General features: G+C 51.7%; 1 protein-coding gene across 3 annotated transcripts in view; it reads right to left on the bottom strand.

The window, feature by feature from the left end:
- The window catches only part of TPST2 (tyrosylprotein sulfotransferase 2), a 58254-nt gene extending 34738 nt beyond the window's left edge, over positions 1–23516 (bottom strand). Inside the window, exon 1 of one of the 3 annotated variants that reach the window (XM_060119393.1) lies at positions 23440–23516. The gene's annotated coding sequence lies outside the window, so the exon portion shown is untranslated. Of the gene's footprint in view, positions 1–16032; positions 16138–23439 lie in introns of those variants that run through there. The other 2 variants (XM_060119396.1, XM_060119395.1) reach the window with 2 other exon arrangements.
- Positions 23517–24222: the final 706 nt, after the last annotated feature.

Raw genomic sequence — 24222 nt, forward strand, 5'->3', positions numbered from 1 at the left:
TTAGGATTTGGCCACATCCTGGGCATGTTCCATGCCAGCTTCCCTCCCAAGCACTCTGGCTCTCAGAAAGCAAAGCTGCTTACCTAGCAAAGGAAGACGTCCTGCGGGAGAGCAGCTCTGTAGAGGGAAGGCGAGCTTCTGTAAATACCACCGGGGAGGCTGCCCTGTGCCCATTCATGTCCAGTCATCCAGGACAAAGGACCAGCTGGATCCTGGTGCCCACCTGCCCTTTAATGCACAGGAGGTGATGCCAGGACTCTGGGATAAGGGCAAGGATAGGGGAAGGAAAGGGCTCTGGCGCCAAGGAGCTGGTGGGGACCCCAGCTTTGCTCTCACTAGCTGCACATCAGTTTCCTCTCCTGAAAAATGGGCTCATGCCACTCACTTTGGAGAGCTGCCATGAGGACTTATGTGCAGATCAGTCAACAAACAGTAGCCGCCATCTGGAGCCCTGCCTTGGGCTGGCACTGCGCTGCTGCATTCAACTTACTACCGCTGCACGGCAATGGGCTGTGCTCAGCATCGCCATCCTCCCCACTTGACAGATGAGGAAGCTGAGGCTCAGAGAGGTGCCGCACCCTGCCCTTCATCACACACCAAGCTATGGCCATGAGAGCGGTGGCCTTGGACCTTATAGGGTCAGTCTCCTCATCAGAATCCTGCCTCTGCTGTGCCGTGTGACACTGGGCAAGCTGCTTCGCCTCTCTGAGCTTCAGCTTCCAAAGCTGTGAAATGGGAACGTAGTGCAGGGATCGAGGATGGGAAAGCCCTGCAAACTGGAGAACGTACCAGATGTTCCTCCCCCCGGGCTCCATGCTGTCATCCCCAAAAGACCCAGCCCAGGAAGACCCGTCACCTGTCAGCACCTATAATCTCGCCTGTACTCTCTGTACAACATGGGTGAGGCCAGGCAGAGCCGGTGGCCCGCTGGGAGGGAGAGCCACCTGCTCAGGGTCGCACAACTGGTAAGCAGTGGAGAGCAGGGCCAGGCAGCAAGAGGCGGGGTATCCAACCTGAGTGGGGTGCAGGCAGCCGCCAGCGTAGGGGTGCAGGCCTGGCTGGGGCTGGTGGGTGTCTGGAGCAGTGGCCACCAGGAATATGTGGACCTGTACCGGCCGAGGTCTCTCCTACCGGATCTTAGCAGTGAGGCCCCTTTGAAGGACTGGTCAGTCCCAGGATGTGCCCACTTCTCCCCAAACGCTCCTCCTCCCTGGGGGCCCAGCCTGGCCACCTGTTCATGGATTGGCAGTGGACACTACCTGTCTGGGACATCACAGCTTCTCTCTGCGGCCAGAGCTCAGGCCTTCCAGGCTATTCGGTCTCCCTATGGCTGGTCTTGACCTGTTCTCTGGAATCTTCTCTAGCCACTGTGGCCAGAGGGTGTAGGTGCCACGGAAACCTGACCATGTCGCCCCCTGTCTAAACCCTCCCACGAGCCCTCAGCCTCGGCGTGACGCTGCAGCTCCTCCCCCCGGCTTCTAACAGCAACGTCCAGTAGAAGTTCAAGGTCAGCCACACGTGAAAGTCAATTTTCCAGCAACCCCATTAAAAAGGTAAGAAGAAAAAGGTGAACTTAAAAACTTCATAATAGATTTTACTTCACCCAGTATATCAAAAAATATTATTAATCAATATTAAAAAGATTAATGAGACAATTTACTTGTTTTCTTAGTACTAATTCTTTGGAATTGGGGCTGTATCTTCTATCATCAGTGCATCTCAATTTGGATGATCAACTGTCAGCAGAAATAGCCAATCTGTAGCTAAAGTTCATAAAATTCACAGATGGAAAAGTACATCCACATCCCCGAACGGTTCTACACATATTTAAAAGTTTTCCAAGAATGGAATGGGGTATCTGTTTTGAAATCTAAATTTAAATTATATTAATAGAAAATTCAGTGCCTCAGCTGCATTAGCCACATTTCGAGGGCTCAACAGCCACAAGTGGCTTGTGGCTCCCGAAGCAGACACACAGGTTCATTCCTTCACTGTCCGGTCCCCACAGCCCTCTCACACCTCCTTTCCAGGCCTGGCCTAGACACGAGTGGAATCTCCAAGCATGCCCTGAGCTCCCATCACCGTGATTCATCCGTGTCCTTCCTCAGCAGCCCCCATTTCCTGCCAGTTCCACTTCCTTCATCCGCGTCCTTCCTCGGCATCCCCCACTTCAAGCCCTCTCTGACATCCTCTGCACAAGATCACATTCCTGGTCCCTCTGCTGATCCCCCTTATAATAATTTCACGTGGCATTGGCACTGTCCATCTAGAGAGGTTCCCCAACCTCACCATTATCGACATTTGGGCCAGATCATTCTTGTTATGGGGCTGTCCTGTGCATTGTATAGCAGCATCCCTGGCCTCGACTTACTAGATGCCAGTAGCATCCCCTCCCCAGGTGGTGACGGCCAAAACTATCTCCAAGTGTCCCCTGGGGACACAATCATTCCTGACTGGAAACCAGTGCCTGGAACACAGAAGGCACCCAAGCGTGCACCTAAACAGAAGAGGCTTACCCAAGTATACTCTACTATGAAGCTCGCCTACTCTGGAAGCCTTCCATGATGCCCTAGCCCGGTTAGTGTTCTTCTGGGTTCCCACAGCCCCCTGCACTCACCCTGGTGCAACCTCCTCCAAGGGCAGGAACTGGGTCTTGTTCACTGCCGTATTTTCAATCCCTAGCTTGGCGACTGGTATATAGTAGATGCTTAATAGATATTTATAGAACTGACCCAAGAAACAGGGATGACTTATGCTGAAAAGCTCCACGGGGCTAGTTTTGCCTGTTTCAGTTCAGGGCTTTCATCCCTGCAAAGGTGCTAATAACAGTCCCAGCTCCGTTTACACACCAAGCACTAGGCTAAACACTCTAGCCTAGCAGAGTGTTGAGAGAGGGAAACTGAGGCTCAGACAGGTGAGGGCTTGACCTGTGTTCAAATCAATGACTTGGAGGCTCAAAACTCCTAGTTCTACCTCTTACTGATCAAAAGAGGTTACACATGGAAGAAAATATTTGCAATATATATGGCAAACAAGCTATCTGTATCCAGAATATATAAAGAACTCTGGGAAATCAATACGAACAGGACAGGCAACCCATTAGGAAATGGGGCAAATTTTAAGAGACACGTCATCCAAGACATTATCTATATAGTTAATAAGCGTGTGAAAAGGCACTCAATCTCATTATCCAGCAGGGAAATAAATGCAAAATAAAAGTACAGTGTGGGGCCATTATACCTCTGAATGGTTTAAAAACAGAAAAAAAGAGGATAATACCAAGTGTTAGCAAGGATGTGATTCGATCAGAGCTTTCATGTTCCACAGGTGGGAGAGTAACCTGGCACAATCTCTTTGGAAATACTCTTTGGCATAAGAGACAAAAGCTGACCTTGCACCTTCCCTATGACCAGCAATTCCACTGTTAAGTATATATCATCAGAAATGCATCGGGCCTCCCTGGTGGCGCAGTGGTTGAGAGTCCGCCTGCCGATGCAGGGGATACGGGTTCGTGCCCCGGTCTGGGAGGATCCCATATGCCGCGGAGCGGCTGGGCCCGTGAGCCATGGCCGCTGAGCCTGCGCATCCGGAGCCTGTGCTCCGCAACGGGAGAGGCCACAACAGTGAGAGGCCCGCATACCGCAAAAAGAAAAAAAAAAAAAAAGAAATGCATCTAACTGTTCACCGCAGAGCACATGTCATGTTCCTGGCAGCATTATTTGCAACCGCCCTCCACTGGAAACTACTCAAATGCTCACTATCAAAAGGATGGATAAATAAGCAAATACAAATAAATCCATCCATACTGAACAGCCAGGAGAGAAAACAAGCCAGAACTTCACAAAATATGGGTAAATCGCTCAGATATTATGCTGCGATATTAGCCCCAAAAGCCAGTATAAAAGAGAGAACGTAAGTTTTTATGTATGTAAAGCATTTTTATGTATGTAAAGCACTTTGTGTGTAAATAAAGTACGAAGACAGGTGAAATTACTCTCTAGTAGGAGACTTTGGGATGGTGGTCACCCTTCGTGGAGCCTGGAGGGGGCATAGGTGTCTTGGGGGGCGGGTGCTGGGCATGTGTTTTTCTTGATCTGGGTACACACGGGCATGTTTATCTTTTGAAAATTCATTGAGCGGTCCTCTTACGATGTGTGCACCTTTCTGTATGTCTGCTTGACTTCAATAAAAATAGTCTTAAAGAATCACATTTTGCCAAATGCAGCTGGGCATCCTCCCACCCACACACCTTTCCTGTCTGTTCCAGAGGAACACACAGGACTCCATTCATTCATTCAAGGACCTCTGGCTGCCAGACACTCTCCCGGGGCCCGGCTTGGTGCCAGGTGCCAGGGACAGAAAAGTGGATTGAGCCTCGGCCCCCGATTTTGCCAATCACACCCAAGTGCCTGGCACACATACTCCCCAAACCCACACGCAAAAAATGAACCACCAGGCCGGGGTGGCTTCTGATCAGGGGCCAAGGAGGTGATGTCTGCTTGTTTTGCTCTCTCACTCCCGCTTGGTGCGAGAAAGTTTTCAGGCTTTTTCCTTATGCTGGACCAATGCCGACCATTCTGGCATAGGTAGAAAAGGTTTCGTACTCTGCTACTTGTCTGCCACCGTCTTCCCTCCCTCCCGCCAGGCTTTCCTCTGCTCCGCACAGGCTGATGACTCCTGTGTTGTCATCTCCAGCCCAAATCTCTCTCCTCGACACCAGACTTGGCCATCCGCTGTCTCCGCGTCACCTCCACTTGGCGCTGAGCTGGGACCTCAAACTTAACGTATCCAAAGCTAATGTCCTCGTTTCTCCCCCTAACTCACCCCACTCCAGGGTGGGCAGCTCATTATGCCCGGGCCAAAAGCCTCAGAGGCAGCAAGAAGCCCTGACCCCTCTCTGTCTCTTCCAACCCAACCCAACCTTGCAGCCAATCCTGGCAACTGCACCTTCAAAACAGAGCCAGCCAACGATTTCTTGGATCTGATACCAAAGGCACAGGTAATAAAAGAAATGAAATAAAGAAACTGGACTTCATGGAAATGAAAACACTCTGTGCTTCAGAAGACACTATCCACAGAGTAATAAGGCAAACCACAGAACGGGGAAATAATATTTGCAAATCATAGAACTGATAAGGGATTCATATCCGGAATCTATAGAGAACTCCTAAAACTCAACAACGAAAACCAAGTAACCCGATTCAAAAATTGCTAAAGGACTTGAAAGGACATTTCTCCAAAGAAGACATACAAATGGCCAACAAGCACATGAAAGCCCAGCATCGCTAATCATCAGGGAAATGCAAATCAAAACCACAATGAGATGCCACCTCACACGGATTAGGATGGTTAGTGTTAAAAACAAACAAAACCTAGAAAAACAGAAAATAACAAGGTGGTCAGGATGTTGAAAAACTGGAACCCTTGTGCACTGTTGGTGGGGATGTAAAATGGTACAGCCGCTGTGAAAAACAGTATGGAGGGTGCGCAAAAAATTAAAAATATAATTACCATATGATCCAGCAATTCCAAGTCTGGGTATCTACCCAAAAGAATTGAAAGCAGGGTCTCAAAGAGATATTTTTACTCACAGCATTACTCACGATAGCTAAAATGTGGAAGCAACCCAAGTGTCCATCGATAGATGAATATATCAACAAAATGTGGTAGTTTATACAATGGAATATTATTCAGCATTAAAATGGAAGGCAATCCTGATATATGTTACAACATGGATGAACCTTGAGGACATTATGCTAAATGAAATAAGCCAGTCACAAAAAGACAAATACTGGATGATTCCACTTATATGAGGTGCCTAGAGCAGCCAAATTCATAGAGACAGAAAGCAGAATGGTGGCTGCCAGGGGCTGGGGGAGGGAGGATGCGGAACCAGTGTTTGATGAGTACAGAGCTTCAGTTTACAAGATGGATGAAACAGTTACTGGGGTGATGGATGGTGGTGATGGTTGAACAGCGATGTGAAGACATTTAATACCACTGAACTGCACATTTAAAGATGGTTAAGATGATAAACTTTATGCTGTGCATATTCTAACACAATAAAAAAAAAAGAAAAAAACCCCCCACCAAACCAGGGCCAGAACCCACTTGCTCCACATCACTCACACTTGCTGGGCATTTGTATTTTGTGTATCCATGTCTCATCACCCTGGACCAAGGTACCCAGGTCTCTTGCCTGCCTAATTCCTAACCGGCCTCGCTGATTCCGCCCTAGTCTCCTCCATCCATTGTCAGTGAGCAGCCAGAGTGACTGGATGAAGATGGAAATCAGGTCTCGGCCCTCCTCTGCTCTGAATCTTCCCATGGCTCCCACTTCACTCGGGAGAAGCCAGTCCCCACACAGCCCAAAGGCTCTAGAGGCTCGACCCTGCCCACTGCCTTCTGTCCTCATGCCGCACCTGCCCTACCTCGCTCTCCTCCAGCCACACGGCCCCCTTGCTGTTCCGTACATGCGCGCACGCGCGCGCACACACACACGCACACTGCCTGGATGCCCTTTCCCCAGACATCCACTTGGCCTTCCTGTCCTCGTTCATGCCCCCTCCCCATCACCCATTTCACACTGCAACCTGCCCCCACCGACACAGCACCCCAGACCCCCCTAACCCGCACCATTCATCTTTTCTCCCCAGCACTTCCCAGTAGCTAACACGGCCCGTAACTGACTTCCCATACTTACTGTCTGGGGTCCTTGAGTGCTTTGCTCGCCAGAGTGGAGCACAGTGCATACTTAGCACAAAATACTTACTGAACAGAATTCTCGCCCTGGGCCCCTCTCCGGGCCCCTCTCTGCACAGCAATCATGAAATACCCAACTTCCCAGGGCGACCTCAACTCATCACGTTATCTCCTGACCTTGGTTCCCTTCCAGGCTTCCCTGTCGAACAAGCCAGAGAATCCAGGTCCCTGTGAACCCCTTCCCTTCCATGAGCCTGATCCAGCTCACCACTCAGCCCTGTCCAGCACCCCGAACTGCCATCACCTCCGACCTGGCCCCCTGCTCTTGCCCATCTCTACACAGCGGGCCTGTCACTTTCTGCTTGTACGACACTGCTGAGACTCCCCAAGGCTCCCCACTACCTTCTGGAGGTAATTCTTCACATGGTTTATGGGGGCCTCACAATCTGACCCCGAGCTCTGGCCAAACAGAACTACTATCAGCCTGGAGGGTGCCACGCACCCCTGATTTTCCTATCCACATTCTCAGTCTACCTTAGACTCCAGGTGCGGACACCTGACCCGGGCCTGGATAATGATAGCATTCTGCTCCCAGGTCACAGTACTGGTTCAGGGATGGATACATGACTCAATCTAGGTCAATGGCAGTTGGCTAGAGACTCCTGCAAGATCCTCTGGGGAGGCGAAACAAGTAGGGAACAGGGCCATTTCTAGTCACCACTTCAGAGCCTTCCTGAGACTGAAGCCAACCCAAGAAGGTAGAGCTGAGAGACAGAGACATGAATCACTGGTATTAGTTGGGCTCCTGGATCCAGCCATGCCTGAAGCCATCACTACCCCTCAACTTTTTACATGAGCCTATAAATTTACTTTTTTGCTTAATTCCATGGAAACTGGGTTTCTGTCTCTGTTACTCAAGAGCCCCAACTAACTGGTACCTACATACCCTCTCCTCATCCTTGCCTTGGCCTGTTTGTTATTGCCTTTGCTTAAGCGTCACCTTTTCCAGAAAATCTTCCCTGAACACCCAGTCTGTAGTAAGCACTCCACTATGTCTCCCGGTCCCCTATGTCAACCCCTTACCATTCTCTATGAAAACTGCTGTTTGCACCTCCTTGAATGTCGGGAGCTCACGGACTGAGGGGTCCTGCAGTCATAAAGAGAATTTTTTTTTCTCTTCCCAAACTTAACACAGAGCTTGGCCCACCCAAAGGCATTCATATTTTATTTTTTGAGCTCACTTTGCAGGTTACTAAGTTTCCCCAGGTATCAGGGAGCTGTGGGAAAAAAATGGGTTTTGTAGGAAGATGGAGGTGAGTTTGAATTCTCCACCTGTCAGCTTTGTGACCTTAGGTGAGTCACTTAACCTGAGCCTCATTTTCTTACCTGTGAAAGGGGAGAGCAACTAAATACACATAAAGGCTTTAATACCATATTGGAGCAGATTAAATACTCCATTAAGGGCAGTGCCTGCTTCCACTTTCTCCCCCAGGACATAAACCCTGCCTTTCCCATAAACCCTGCCTTTCCCTTTCATTGCTGCTCCGCCACTGGTGTGGGCATCTGTCAACCTGCCTGCTGAGAATACATTCTCCAGTCTTCTGGGATCTGTCCTTGTGACTGGGGTAGGGCTGACCCCATGCCCAAGACCAGCAGCTGAGGTCTGGTCAGTAAGAGTGTACAGATGCTCATGGATGGGTAAGAGACTCCAGGTGGATGAATAGGAATCAATCCCAGGATTTGCAAGAATTATTAGAGAAATAGTTCTCTTAGAGCTGAGATAGCTAAATTAAATTAGTAGGATGTATGACTGGAGATGTTACTGGGGAGAGCATGCCTGAGAAAGAAGCTGTCACAGAAGAAAGCCCATCTGAGAGACAGAGGGCAAAAGAGAGAGCGCTCTGAGACAGTGGAGCACCTGGATACAGCTGTACGTGAAGGCAGTCTACCTGTGGACTTAACCATTTACCTAACTCAATAAATTCCCTTATTTTCCACCTTAACTATTTTAAATTCGGATTTTACCACTCAAAGCCAACTGATACAGACACGTAACAGACTCTTTTTGACCTTTGCACACTTACCACTCAAGTGGTCTTCTCCCAGGCCCCAGCATGACTTTTTTAAAAATTTGTTTTGACAATCTAAGCAACATTGATTTCCAAAGTCTTATTTGAAGACTCACAGTGATGGCTGGAGCCAGCTAACCACTCTCACTTCTGCCCCAAGGGTGTGGATCTGAGTTTTCCTCAAGCGAAAACTAACCAGAGAATATCCTTACCAGAGGTCAGAAGGTTGTTCTGATACTTTATGCTTAGAAAGTCTTTGATTAACTTCCCCCTTCCCCTGCCCCTTAATTGTAGTTTATGGCTTTTCTGATTGCACTTTTTTGTTGTAGAGGTTTTGCACTGGCCGACAGCCAAAAAGGTAGAAAGGCTTGACCAAGAACAAAGCAAGCGGGCAATAAATACTTGCTGATGTAATGTTCCCAGATAAGACAGGTCTTTCGTCCAGGTGATCTTTAGGGCATCTGAGCGGGGGACAGGGATGGGATTTGGGCGGGGGTCTTAAGAGCACAATTTGCAAGCAGCACATCCCTGGGAATCTAGTTTCCTGGGACATCAACCTGCCCTGCTGCTTCTCTCTTGGACAAACACAGCCCAGGACTGGGAGACCCTCCTCCCTCTCATGTGCTCCTGAGAGCAGGTGGAAGAGAAAGAATTTCAAAGAGCTTCAAGAGCTGCTCAGAATAAGAACACTTCAAAACTCAAAGGGAGGAACCCATAAGGAGAACTGTCTCCTCACAGTTCACTGAATTCTGGAAGCCAGATTCAGAGTGAGTGAATGGCCTTTCCTTAAAGGAAAATGGTTTGGGGCTCTGAGGGGGCCTGGGACCTTGTTGGAGAGTATCTGAATCTGCAGACTTGCCCAGACATCCATAGGAACAGAGCCAGGGAGCAAGATGCTGTGGAGAGAGTCCCTGAACTTCTCTGAGTCTCAGTTTCCTCATCGATAAAATGGGTGAACAACACAATCCTGATTGCTGTGAATTACTGAGCACGTCTATGCATCAGGCACCACATAACCTTATCTATAACTGTGCCAGGAACTCAAGAGACGCTCACTAAAATGATCCCCATTTTACAGGTGAGGAAGCTGAGGCCCAGAGAGGGGAAGGGGCTGGCCCAAGGTTTCACAGCTTGTGCACGAGCCAACTCAAGTGCATCTGACCCAAAAGCCCCATCTTTCCACCAAATAAGGGCTCCTTTTGATGCCTGCTTCATGGGTCATTGTGAGGTGTCAATGACATCACACACAAAAAGATCAAGATGCAGCTGTTTGCCCAGAAACTGGCAAGTCATAGGGAGTTAGGTATTTGAGAAATGAATGGATGGAGACACAGAGAAACCTCTTGAGTCCTCATTACCCACTTCATCTGGGCTCCTGCTGTCCCTAGTTCTAAGTGGAGAAGGTCCCAGACAGCAGAGCTGGGAGACAGTGACAGTATGCAATCACATCCCTTCAGTAAAGGTGCACACACCTGGGTGGCCTCACCCTCCACAATGTGGGCTTTCCGCCATGGGTCTGGCTGTGCCCACGACTTCCTGCCACACCCCCGGCCCCACGGGGAACTTGCCACCCACCAGCCGACCTCACCAGAAGCGGGCCAGGGAAGAGCCATCCCTTCTCACCCATCCGTGTGGGGCTTTACCCCACACTGGTTTTTCTGGACCATAAGATGAGAACATGATGTGCTGTGGACCTCCCCGCCCCATGCAGCCCAGGACCACCCAGGGTCTCCAGCAGGAAGACATGCTAAATGACCTCTGGGGTTCAAGGCAAGAGTCCAGCCTTCCCCACCTGCCCCGGCCCCACCAGTTTCACCTCCCACCACTCACCTACGGAGCCCGCAGGCCCCCCGAAGACGGGCCGGGTTCAAATCCCATCCCTCCACTTCCCCAGATAAGAGGCCCAATTCCCCTCGTCTGAAAATGGGGATAAAAATGCACCTCCCTGGAGGGTGAGCTGACTTTTGTCCCTAGGAGGCCCTCAGCGGAATACCTGGCACACACTGGGGCATCAGTAAACACTGGCTACGAATATCATGACTGTGACACCAAGTGCCTTCTTGTCCCTATACTGTCACTGACACTATACCTTCTTCCTATGACACCTCCCTTCCCTTCTCATCTCCTCTAATAATTACGGTAATAACAATAGTAATAATCACAATTACCAGTTGCTGAGGGCCTCTTATTTGCCAGACTGTGCCCAGAGTTCTTCACACGGACCACCTCCTTCCCAGCACATCCTCCTGGAGCGATGCCACTGTGATTCCTGTACTTCTCCTGTGATAGTTAATTGTATGTGTCAACCTGTTAATTGTATGGGCAACCTAAGGGATGCCCACATAGCTGGTCAAACATTCTGGGTGTGTCTGTGAGGGTGTTTCTGGAAAGGATTAATGTCTGAATTGTTAGACGGAGTAAAGATCGCCCTCAGCAATGTGGGTGGGAATCGTCCAATCCATTGAGAACAAAAACGTGGAGGAAGGAATTTGCTCTTTTTCTGCTGGAGATGCATGCTTGACATCCATCTCCTGCCCTCACACACAGATGCTCCTGGTTCTCAGGCCTTCAGACTCGGACTGAATTACACCAGCAGCATTCCTCGGTCTCCAGCCTGCAGATAGCAGATCATGGGATTTCTCAGCCCCCATAACTGGGTGAGCTAATTCCTGCAATAAGTCTCCTCTTGAAATACATCTGTCTCTCTATATAGGTCCCATTGGTTCTGTTTCTCTGGCGAACTCTAATACATCTCCCTGTGCGTCCGTCTTTCCCCCTAAAACGTCAGCGCCCCAAGGGCAGGGATGGTGTGTCTCGCTCACTGCTGGATCCCCAGTGCCTAGCATGGAGTCTGGTATACAGAAGGTGCTCAATATTCGCTGCATAAATGAGACCCCATTGAATCCTCACAAAAACCTACTGACATCAATGATGATAGATAGTGTCACTTTAAACTGAAGATGTGAAGGGTACAAATAACTAAGAAAATTACCCAAGGCGGCACAGCACTAAATGGTAAAACTCAGATTTGAACTGGGGCCTTCAGACGCCAAGCTCATGCTCTTACGAATTAGGGAAATCCCACATCCCAAACAGGGCTCCACCTCGCAACCCGGGAGGCTGCCGATGGGGCCAGACTCCTTGAAACACATCAAGGCTGTACTTTGGGGGTAACGTTTCCAAGGGGACCTTCCTGTGCCATCAAAGCCTGGAGAAGTTGGATCTGAAAGAACTTGTGGGTCACCACGGGAGACTGATGCCCAAGTAACTGGATGACGGGCTGAATGAAATGAGAGCTGGATTAGGGAAGCAAGTCATGTGATCAGGGAAGTCAGAAGGCTGTGGATTCTGGCTGGGGCAGGGTGGGGGCGTGGTGAGGCCCAAGCAGGAATCTGTGCTGAGTCTAAAAGGATGGGCTGCGGTCTTAGCAGGTGCAGAGGGGAGGGGAAGCACCCCAGGGGGAGGGCAGAGCTTGATCACAGAGGCCTGGAGGTGTGAATTTGCGCTGGAAATTAGGAGACCGGCAAAGGATTCCCCGTAAGCGGAACAGTCTGGGGGTGGGGGTGGGGGTGGGGGAGAAGGGAAATTATAATGGTAATAAAAATAACAACAACAGTAATTGTAATAACAGCAAACATGGATATAGCGCTTACTCCGTGCCCAGGCACTGTTCTAGGCAGTATACACGTATTAGCTCATTTAATTCTCACAGCTAATCTACGAGACCAGTGCTGTTATTATCCCATTTTACAGACGAGGAAGCCGAGGCACAGAGAGGTAAAGTCCTCGCCTGAGAGCTCAAGGCAGGGAGATAGTGGAGCAGGGTCTTAAGCCTACACTGCCTGGTTTTAGAGCATGTACTACTACGGTGGTTCTCAAACTGGGTTCCCAGACAGCTGCATCCTGCAGCACCTGGGAACCGGTAAGAAATGCAAATTCTCGGGCCCCTTGCAGACCTGCTGGATGGGGGATTCTGGGTATGGGGTGCAGCAAGCTGTGTAAAACAAGCCCTCCAGGGGGTGCTGCTGCTTGTTCAAAGGCACTGCACTACCAGGAACCCTCTCACAAGGGGTGGGGAGGCAAGAGGCGGGCGGGGGCCGATATCGGGGCCTGGAGTCGGGGGAGGAGGAGTACCCCTCCGTCCTCTGCAGGCAACAGGGAGCTACGTCTTCTCCTTCTGGGTTTCCCCAGCGAACCCACAATAGGCCTGTGATTATAACAGCATCCTCCGTGTGACCCAAACGCAACATATAACCAGAGGACTGAGGTTCCCAAGGCCAGGGTAGCCACAGACCCTGCTGAGAACAAGCACGCTGTCCACCCACTGTGAAGTCAGCAGCCTCCAACCCCAGAGACCTGACCCTGTCTGCAATCCTCAGGACTGTGCATCATCACCTGGAGGGTGTGTAGAGACAGAGAGGACCTCCAGGGAGGAAAAGCTTGCCCAGGGTCCCCCAGCAGGAGGCAAGGTGGCCTCAAACCTGTCTCCCGCCTCCTAAGAGGTGGTTTTCACAGGACACCTACAGAGGGCCACTAGAGCACCCACCTGCTCTCCCTGCCTTGCTGGGGGTCGGGGACCCAGACTCTGCTCTGTGCTCCAAACCTGTTTGCACGATCCTCAGCAAATCACCTCAACTCTCTAGACATGTTTCCGTGTTGGCGAAAGGGAGGGGCTGGACCCAATCTCTAATCTGGCTATGCTCCCCCAAACTCTCAGCCCTTAAACATGCACTGCTGGCCTACTGTGTGCTCAAGGGGAGCCAAGGACACACTGCGTGGTGCCTGCCTGTGGAGCTCACAGCCTCTCGGTGGCCCGAGGAAGGGCGAAGGCGACATCCCGTGGGCCTTGCACCTACTCCTGGGAGCCAGAATCCTCGATCAAACCCAAATCGGCGTTCAGCCCTCTTGCTGTCAACCCAGGCTTCCTCTCCGCACCCCGGGCCCCCACAGCCCTGGGGCCAGCTGGGCCGGGCGAAGGGCCCGGGGCCAGGGCTGGATTCCAAACCCTGGACTATGGCATGGCCTCCACAGACCTCCTAATCTCCCTCTCTTCACCGGGGAAGTGGCCCACACCAAGTCTCCCACATGTCCACTGGGGATGCTTGGCCGGGTCCCCGGGCTCTGCAAGGGCTCTGATGGTTCTGAGGCAGGATATCATTCACAGCCAAAGGAAGTGGGACGGAGATGGAGGAAGGGAAAGCAAGGAAGAGCGGTGTTAGGGTGTGTGCGTGCGAGGAGGAGAAGGGGAAGCAGTGCAGGTGGGGGAGGGAGACGACAGACAGACAGACAGACAGACAGGGATAGAGATGGGGGAACCAGGGATGCGGAGAGACAGAGGTGGGAGAGAGATGTGGGGAGACAGAAACAAGGAGAGACAGAGATGAAGGGAGACAGCGTCAGGGGAGAGACATAAACAAGAGGGAGACAGGGATCGGAGACAGGGAGCAACAAAAATAGAGACGAAGACAGACACAGGGCGTGGGGGAGGAGCAAGACGGGGAGAGGGAGCAGCCTGGAACAGGAACCTCAGCTGCCCAGCGAGAACCAGGACCCACGCCGGCACCACCATGGCTAATGGAGTCCTTCCCCACCCCCACCCCAGGTCAAGGCCCCTGGGGCTTCAGAGAAAGAGCAGCATATTAAGAGGAAGGCTGCTGCTGGTCTGGCCCCCTCCTGCCATGGGGCTCCCCAAATTCCCACCTGCTGAAGACCACCTTCATTCATTCATGACGCTGGCTACAGCCAGAACCCCCTTTACTCTCACCTACTTAATATTTTTGTTAAATGGATTCAATATCGTTAAAACATTTTCAAAGGAAACTCTGACCACCCCCCAGCTTAAATTAAAAACACACCCTAATTAAAAAGTAACTGCAAAAACACACGCAAAGGAAGCGATCCTTCTGCCTTCTAGCTGGAGACTGCCGCCTGCCCAAGGACCCCAGGGGGGCCCAGTGGGGGTCTGCTCTTTGTTAATCCACAGGACTCTGGAGAGAAACATTGAGGTAGCACCTAGTGAAGACTCTGTCCAGGGAGTCATCAGAGGGTAGAAGGGGACTTGGAGAGGAAAACTCTTTTTCATTCTCCAGGGTAAAATCCAGGTTCTCTGACCTGGCCAATTTTAACACCCTCCCACCCCCAACATACACATGCAAACATACTAAATCTCAGTGTCATGAACTCTAACCTACAAAGCCCCCAGTTTTGTGGCTGTGGTTCCCTTCCCCTAGAAAACCTTTCCTGCCTTCCTCTACCCAGCTAACTCCTATTGGTATAATTTATACCCCCTCCTCCAGGAAGCCTTCCCTGACTGCCTCCCATCCTTGTGTCAATGTCCCTCAAAACGCTTAGCAGCCTGCATGGCCTCCTCCACCGGAAGGCGAAGGGCTGGGCATCCCCCACATCTTCTCAGGACTCAGCAAGGCCCCCAACTCCCAGCATGGGCTGCGAGGATATTTGTTGACTCAATGGAAGAACAGACAAATAAAGAAATGAAGGTACCTGAGCACCCTTGGACGGGTTGAAATCAAAACAAAAGCTTCTCTGTGCTCCATAAAAAATGTCCAGGCAGAAGCTCTCATGTAAAAAGAATGAGCTGACCTGGTTCCAACTGGCCTCACCCAGCTCCTGGCCCCCCAGTCTCTGGGCCAGTGACCCAATCTCTATGAGCCTCAGTTTTCTCACCTATAAAATGGATACAGCAGTGAACTACCCGTAAAGAGCTAAGTACCCTGGAGGCCCTCAAATGTTGACTGCAATCATTCTTTTTATTACCACCTTACACTCACCAAATCACAAAATATTATTACTTGAAGGAACCCAAGAGATGAGTAGATTGAGACTGCCAGACTTTCTGTAAAGGGCCCAATAATTGTTGTATTTTCAGTCCTGTGGACCACAGGGTCTCTGTTGGAACTACTCTACTCTGCTGTTGTAGCACGGAAGCAGCCATAGACAAAATGTAAGTAAAAGCGTGGCTGTGTTCCAATAAAACTTTACTTACACAAACAAGCAAATGGGCCGGATTTGGCCCAGGGGCTGTAGTTTCCTGACCTCTGATATAGGCTGTCACTGCTCCAAGTGTGGTCTTTAGACAAGCAGCACTGGAGTCTGCTAGGAGCTGGCTAGAAAGGCAGTCACAGGCCCTGTCCCCAGTCAGAATCTACACTTTGGCAAGAGCTCTAGGGGATTCGTGAAAGTGTTTGAGAGGTGTGGTCCCCAATTTCCCAGCTCAGCACCTCGGGTCAGAGATGTGATTTACCCTTTTTCTTGTTTGCTGCCTCCACCAGAAGATGCACTCCGGAAAAAGTGGGACCTGGTGGCTTCCTGAATCCTGCACCCAGCCTCTAGCTGAGAACCTGTAGCATGTCCCTATTCAGCAAGTTACTGAGTGCGCAGTAGGACCCAGGCCCAGGGCCAGGTGCAGGGGACACGCCAATTACTGCAGACATCACTCCATGGCTCTCCGTGCAGTGATGGGATGGGATGGATGGATGACTCGCTCGGGCAGCCACTGGAGTTGGGCAGATCTGGGTTTGAATCCCGATGTTGTCACTTCAGGCCTGTGTGACCTCGGGAAAGTGGCTCAAGTCTCAGTTTCCAGGAAATGGAGTTGTCCATAACAAGAATGTCTCCCTGGTACCCTGTGAGGACAGGGAGAGGGTATTGGATGGTGTCCCAGCAGCTGTGCAGCTGGCGTGGATGCGCTGGTACACAGACACACACCCGCCAGCGCTCACGGCAGAGGGACCTCGGCTGGCCCCAAATAACTCTGTGGGTTAAGCAGGGACCTGGGCCAGGTAAGGCGGGACCCTGGGGCCCAGAGACAGGGGCTCCTCACCCGGGGAGTGTGGGATGGGGACAAGGGTGTGTTAAAAGCCTTGAGGGTTTACAGTGGCAGAAGAGGTATCAGAGGCCTCAGACAGCCTCCAACGACCTAGAAAAGCAGAGCTGGAAAGACTCTTGGAGAACATCAAAACCAGTGGTTTAAAAAATGTATCAAATTTTTTTAACTTTCTTTTTAATTAATTAATTAATTAATTAATTAGGCTGTGTTGGGTCTTTGTTGCTACACGTGGGCTTTCTCTAGTTGTGGTGAGCGGCGGCTACCCTTCATTGTGGTGTGTGCGCTTCTCATTGTGGTGGCTTATCTTGTTGCGGAGCATGGGCTCTAGGGCACTCAGGCTTTAGTAGCTGCAATGCGTGGGCTTCAGTAGTTGTGGCTCACAGGCTCTAGAGTGCAGGCTCAGTAGTTGTGGTGCACGGGCTTAGTTGCTCCGCGGCATGTGGGATCTTCCCGGACCAGGGCTCGAACCTGTGTCCCCTGCATTGGCAGGCGGGTTCTTAACCACTGCACCACCAGGGAAGCCCTATATTATTTTTTAAAGCAACAGATCTGCTTGTTCAAGTGACACCCAGGCAGGTCCCTGGTGTCCTCAGAGCCCTGAAGGCGTGCACTGGGCCAGGGGGCTCTCAGGGCCAGGGGACCATGGGGAGCGACCAGGACAGCCCAGGCCATCGATGGGGCAGCTTCAGGCCACTCTAGTTTGGCCCAAGCTCTCGAGTTTCCATAAGAAGTGAGACACTGGAATTATTCTCTAAAAATATTTGAATGTTTTCTCATTTTAAAATACAGCACTAGATTGGGATTGACACATATACACTATTGATACTATGTATAAAATAGACAACTGATGGGAACATACTGTATAGCACAGGGAACTCTACTTAATGCACTGGTAGTGTCCTAAATGGAGGGGATATATGTATATGTACGGCTGATTCATTTTGCTGTGCAGCAGAAGCTAACACAACATTGTAAAGCAACTACAGTCCAATAAAAATTAATTAAAATAAAATAAAATACAGCACTGTGGGAGCTACACAAAAACCAACCTGCAGGGCGAAGCCATTGACTGGCAGCTTGTTACAGCCCTACCTGCCCATTTCACAGGTGGGGAAACTGAGTCTCAGAGAGGGGAAGCACCTTGCCCAATGTCACACAGCAACGTGGAATCAGAGCTGAGACTCAGTTGCCTCCAAGCTCTTGTCCAGCCCCCTCATGAGAGTTGGGGGAGTGGGGGGACACTGGGAAGGGGGGTAGGAATATAGTCTTCACAAGCCAAGAGCCCTGCTTGTTCTGTCTGTCCAGGAAAGAATGTGGGCAAAGAGGCAGGAAAAGGGACGAACAATTATTAATAACATAATTTTACAATCATATAATATGTAAGAATAATTCTATAATAATGTAATAATAGCAACTGACATTTTCTGAGCGTTTTCTGTGTGCTAGGCATTAAGACAGGGTATCAAGAAGGGGGTAAGATGAAAATTAAGAGTGTAGACTCTGGATTCAAACCCTGTCTCTCCCACTTCCTAGCTGGGTGACCTTATGCAAATTACTTCACCTCTCTGTGCCTCAGGGTGTACATCTCAGAGGGCTGCTGGGAGAATTAAATGAGTTCAAGTACATAAAGTACCTAGAACATTGCCTGGCACCCAGTAAGCCCTGTTGACATTTTATTTATAATTATTGCCTCTGGACAGATGGGGAAGCCGAGGCTCACAAAGGGACACGTTCAAGTGTCTCCAAAGATCCTGTCTGACCTTGGGGCCTTGCATTTTGCCTGACAGAAGGGTAGGTATTAGGTTGGCGAAAAAGTTCGTTTGGGTTTTTCCATAAGATGTTATGGAAAGGGACTTCCCTGGTAGCGCAGTGGTTAAGAATCCGCCTGCCAGTGCAGGGGACATGGGTTCAAGCCCTGGTCCGGAAAGATCCCACATGCCGCGGAGCAACTAAGCCCGTGCACCACAATTACTGAGCCTGCGCTATAGAGTCCGTGAGCCACAACTACGGAGCCTGAGTGCCACAGCTACTGAAGCCTGTGTGCCTAGAGCCCAAGCTCCGCAACAAGAGAAGCCACAGCAATGAGAAGCCTGCGCACCGCAACGAAGAGTAGGCCCCGCTCGCCACAACTAGAGAAAGCCTGTGCGCAGCAACGAAGACCCAATGCAGCCAAAAATATAAATAAATGAATAAAGTAAAATTAAGGAAAAAAAATGTTACGGAAAAACCCGAACGAATATTTTGGCCAACCCCAATACTTTATCCCCGATCCCTCCCGCCAACAACTGCAGGAGGTAGGTCCCATTTGCGCTTCTATTCTGCAGATGAGAAAACTGAGGCATAGGAAGGCAGCTAGGGAACCCAGACCCATCGCCCCTAAGTGGACTGGCTGGATTCTAACACAGGCCTGAGCCCTGGAGGATGCTATCACCCAGCCCGCTTTCTGGCCACCTGCCCACCTTCTGGCTACAGCCACGTGGGTCAAAAGTCTGGTTGGGGCCTCCCTGGTGGCGCAAGTGGTTGAGAGTCCGCCTGCCGATGCAGGGGATACGGGTTCGTGCCCCGGTCTGGGAGGATCCCATATGCCGCGGAGCGGCTGGGCCCGTGAGCCATGGCCGCTGAGCCTGCGCGTCCGGAGCCTGCGCGTCCGGAGCCTGTGCTCCGCAACGGGGGAGGCCACAACAGTGAGAGGCCCGCATACCGCAAAAAAAAAAAAAAAAAAAAAAAGTCTGGTTGATGCAAAATTCACTTGGCAGCCAGGGCAGCTGCCCTGCCCTTGCTGCCCACCTTCTGAGCAAGCAGGATAACAAGCAGCTTCTCCGGGCGGCAGCCCCAGACGTTCCCCAGGGCACATGGGCACTGCCCTCTTCGGTTCTTCCCTGCAATTTCAGGCCCAGCTCTCGGGCTGCTCTGAATGAATCATTCCCACAAGTCCTCCTCGGGCCGCGGCAGCCCAGGGTGGAGGAGACCCAAGCAGGGGCATGGGAAGGGGCAGGCAACCCAGAACCTTCTCTGGAGCAGCCCCATTCAGGGTGGATGTGTCTGCAGAGAGCAAGGGGCTTTGCAGCCAGTAGGAACGGGTGGTAAGTGGGGAGGCCAGGAGCCAGCTACCCAGACAAGCTTCCACGCCACCACATGGCAAATCAAAGCCACGCAGGCCACACCCGGGCTTTCAAGTCGTCAATACCAGCTACTTCTGACCTGCCACTCCTGCTACAAATTGATCCACAAAGTCACGTCGATAAAGCATCTGAACACTTTATGATTCCCAAGGTGGTACTGCATTCAGTCCATGCCCATTCCCCAGCAGGGTACACTGAGGCCCAGCAAGGGGCAGCCCCTTGACTAGCCTCCTCAACCCTGTTTCCGTTTCCCCAGGCTGCCTTCTTCATGCACAGGACATCAGGACTCTAAAAGGCCAAGAGAGCGAAAGTATGCACAAGTGAATAAAAGCAGGAGGGGCTGGACACGGCCACCAGAAGGCCTGGTCTCCACAGCACTCCCAAAGAGCAGCTGCCCAGGTAGGAGGAGGCCGGTGGCTGGGACCCGGGAACGCAGAGCCCAAGGCTGGCTGAAGTTCCCGAACCAGCAGGTTACAGGCTGAACCTCGTGAAGAACGGATGACCTTCAAGCCCCTTTGTTATCCTGTGTTGCTGGCACCCTCTGACCCAGGACCTTCCCTGCAGCCTGGCCTCATGGAAGGCAAAGAGCATGTGGGAAGAGGTGGGCATCCCTCGTAGGGGGACGACACCCGAGAGGAGGGACAGGGGTGTCTGTGTGTCCAGCGTGTCACGGGTGACGGATCTGTCGCTCAGGACTGCTGGCCTCAGGCCTAGGGGTGGCATCTCTGGAAATAAGCAGTGGCTCACTTAGGGTATATCTAAGGGAACCACGTGGCCACCAGGGGAGGTTACCTTCAGAATGAGCATAGTGGTAGCGGGTGGAACACAGGCAGGACCAGACCCTACTTCCGAGCCAAGGGACAGGCCTTCCCTTAAGGAAGGAAACCCGCCAAGGGTCTCCCTGGCCTCCACATGGAGCCTCAGCTGTCAAGGGACTCCTGCTGGCCTGGTGTGGGAAGGTCTGAGCTGTTCCCCCCGCTTTACCTTCATCCCATGCAGAGGTCCCTAAAGGCACCACCAGATCCTGAGCTGGGTCTTGGGTTGGGCACTGCGAGCCCTGGGTTCCTCATGGCCTCCTCTGGTCCCGCTCAAGAACAGAAGGGACACAGTGCACACGTACCTCGGCTAAGAGGCCCACAGGCTTGATCTGTTTCCCTAACTGATGGTCCCAGAGGCATTCCCAGTTACTCTGCTAAGGAGGAGCTTAATTTCACGTGTGTTAGTTTCATGTACGTTAATTTCACGTGTGTTAATTTCTAACTAGCACATCAAAGCCAGTGATTTCAAAGATTAGGACTGCTGAAGACTAAATTTGTTTAAGATTATATCCCAACCCTCATCTGCTGCTGGTGGAATTATAAAATGGTGAAGCTGCTTTGGAAAATGTTTTAGCAGTTCCTCAAAAAGTGGAACACAGAATTACCATATGACCCCACAATTCCACTTCTAGGGCTGTACCCCCAGAGAACTGAAAATATACGCCACACAAAGACTTGTACACGAATGCTCACAGCAGCACTACTCGTAACAGCCCCATAAGTGGCAACAACCCAAATGTCCAACAACTGATAAATGGATAAATAAAATGTGGTATAACCATACAGTGGAATATTATTCAGCCACTAAAAAGAATGAAATGCTGAAATAAAAAAGTAATGAAGGGCCTCCCTGGTGGCGCAGTGGTTGAGAGTCCGCCTGCCGATGCAGGGGATACGGGTTCGTGCCCCGGTCTGGGAGGATCCCACATGCCGCGGAGCGGCTGGGCCCGTGAGCCATGGCCGCTGGGCCTGCGCATCTGGAGCCTGTGCTCCGCAACGGGGGAGGCCACAACAGTGAGAGGCCCACATACCGCAAAAAGAAAAAAAAAAAAAAAAAAGTAATGAAGTACTGCATGCTAGCATATGGACAAACGTTGGAAACATTCTAAGTGAAAAGCACCAATCACAAAAGGCCATAGTGCATAATTCCATTTATAGGAGATGTCCAGAACAGGCAAATCCATAGAGGTGGAAAGTAGATTAGTGATTGCCAGGGGCTGGGGTGGGGTGGGGGGGGATTGGGAGTGACACTGATGGGCCCAGGGTTTCCTTTTGGGTGATGAAAATGTTCTAGAATTAGACAGTGGTGACGGCTGCACAACTCTGAAAATCCTAAAAACCACTAAATTAAATACTTTAAAAGGGTGAATTGTATGGCATATGAGTTACATCTCAATAAGGCTACTATAAAAAATTACATGAGATTTTAAAAAAGAAGGTGATATATATATTAAGTAAATAATAGTATCAATATTATACAATTGGGATTCGATGAGTTTTAAAACGGTTGATTTATAAATGACACAATAAACCCAATTTCACAGTCATGGAAACTGAGGCTGAGTGAGGGGGAATGACTCGCCCAGGCCACATCACTACTAAACCAGAGTGAGTCACACCAAAATTTGTCCAAACACAGAAGCTTGGCCTAACCATCTAGACACGCAGCTGAACGAAGGGATTTGAGATGGGATATGGGGAGAGGTGCCCACAGCCCAGAATGGGGGCCAGACCTGCAAAGAGGTTAATAAGTGAGGGAAAGGGCCAGACACCTCTGTGGGATTCAAAACACGAAGCACCCAACAATGCCTGGGGAGTGCCAGGGAAGGCTTCCAGGAGGAGGTGCTGCCCAAGCAGGCTTCTGAAGGATGAGTAGGAGTTTACCAGCCCTCCCGCCCCAACACCTCTATAAGACCGCATGAAGTCAGGGGGCCTAAGGGTGAGTTTCAGCTCTGCCACATAAGGGTGAGTTTCAGCTCTGCCACATCCTAGCTGTTGGACCTAGGGCCGTGGGCACAAGACCTCTCTGAGCCTCAGTTTCCCCATCTGTAAAAGGGGAAGCAAAGTGATCAGCCCTTCTAACTACTGCACTCAATCGGATGGTTCCCACCCTTCCTCCCGAGGGGACCAGCCTTTGAGTGGAAAAGCCAGACCTCGACCTCTGTCCCACATAATAATAACAGGCTTTGCCAGGTTAGGCGTGCCCAACCTTGGTGACCATGCCCCCTTTCCCTTGCTGCCACTCACGTCCCAGCTTTACGAGGCACCTCCCGTTCAGCTCACATTGAGAAGGGGAGGTTACTGGGCGGTGGGATCCTCTGGTCAAACTCCGCCCCCCCTCCTTGCGGGTGACCCCCAAGTTCACCAGGGCTGCCCCTAGCCCATGCTCTTGGCGTCCCCCTCCCCAGGCAGCGATTTCCGCCCCCCAACCCCTTCACTTTAGGTACGCCTCGTAACTCCACGGCGGCTGCAAGTTAACTTCAACGCGCCCCCCGCGCGTCCAGGCGCCCGCGTGTGGGGCGCGCCGGGGAGGGGTCGGGGGCTCAGACAGCGGAGACACGCCGCCTCCCCCCCGAAACACACACACGCTGAACGTCTTCCCCGAGCAAGGTCCGAAGCGAGAATCGCGGTCACGGGGGCCGGGTGTCCGCCGCACCCGGGGGAAAGTGCTCGCAGCGCCGGGCGGGTGCGAATCCGCGAACCTCCCGCCCGCCCGCGCCGCCTCCCTCCCAGCACCCAGCCGCGGAACCCGAGCAGCTGCGTCGGGCCCGGGAAGAAGCCGCGAGGACCGAGGGCTCCCCGCCGCCCGAGGCCGACCCGCAGGCGGCCCCCTGCCGGCAGCTGCAGCCCAGGTCCCCCCTCGCCGCCCCGGAGCCACCTACCACGAGAGGCACGCCGCGGCAGCCCCGCGTGCCCAGCGACTCTGCGCTCGCCAGCCGCCCCGGCCGGGGAAGGCGGGACCATGGCGCCGTGACGTCACACGGGGCGGTCCGGGACGTGGCCCCGCCCCCAAGTCCGCCCACGGCCGCTCCCCGACCCCCGTCCCGCCTCCAGACCGCGCTGTGGGGCGGGGCGTCCCTGGCAGCTGACCGCCCCCCCCGGAAACTCTGGTCTGCCGGTTGGTTTACCCACAGGTTGGGCAGCTCATCGCTTCCTCCACCCACTGCTACTACTCTGCTTAAGAGAAGTTCCCTCTGTCTACAAGCAGGGGAGTGGAATGATCGCCAAGAAGTGGTGTAAAAGAAGAAAACTAGACCCTGAGCAGAGAGTTTTAATGCTACTGTCTGTAGAAAACAAAGGGAAAACTGGGAAGGGCTATCATACAATTCATATACATCACTGGTTCTCAAGGAGGGTGTGATTTCGCCCTACGGGCCACCACCCTCCCAGGGAGACATCTGGCAATGTCTGAAGACATTTTGGGTTGTCACAACTGGGGGGTTGGAGGGGATATGTTTCTACTGGAATCTAGTGGATAGAGGCCTGGGATGCTGCTAAACATCCTACAATGATCAGGACAGCCCTCCACCCTGCCAACCAAGAGCCATCCAGCCTAAAATGTCAGTAGTGCAGGGTTGAGAAACCCTGTTAGATAAGAATAAAATAAAACTCCAGGCTAGTAGAGCTCAACTCAGTCTAACCTCTCTGTGCCTCTGTTTCTCCAT

The sequence above is a fragment of the Mesoplodon densirostris genome, chromosome 15 (assembly GCF_025265405.1).
Source record: "Mesoplodon densirostris isolate mMesDen1 chromosome 15, mMesDen1 primary haplotype, whole genome shotgun sequence".
Classification (NCBI taxonomy): domain Eukaryota; kingdom Metazoa; phylum Chordata; class Mammalia; order Artiodactyla; family Ziphiidae; genus Mesoplodon; species Mesoplodon densirostris.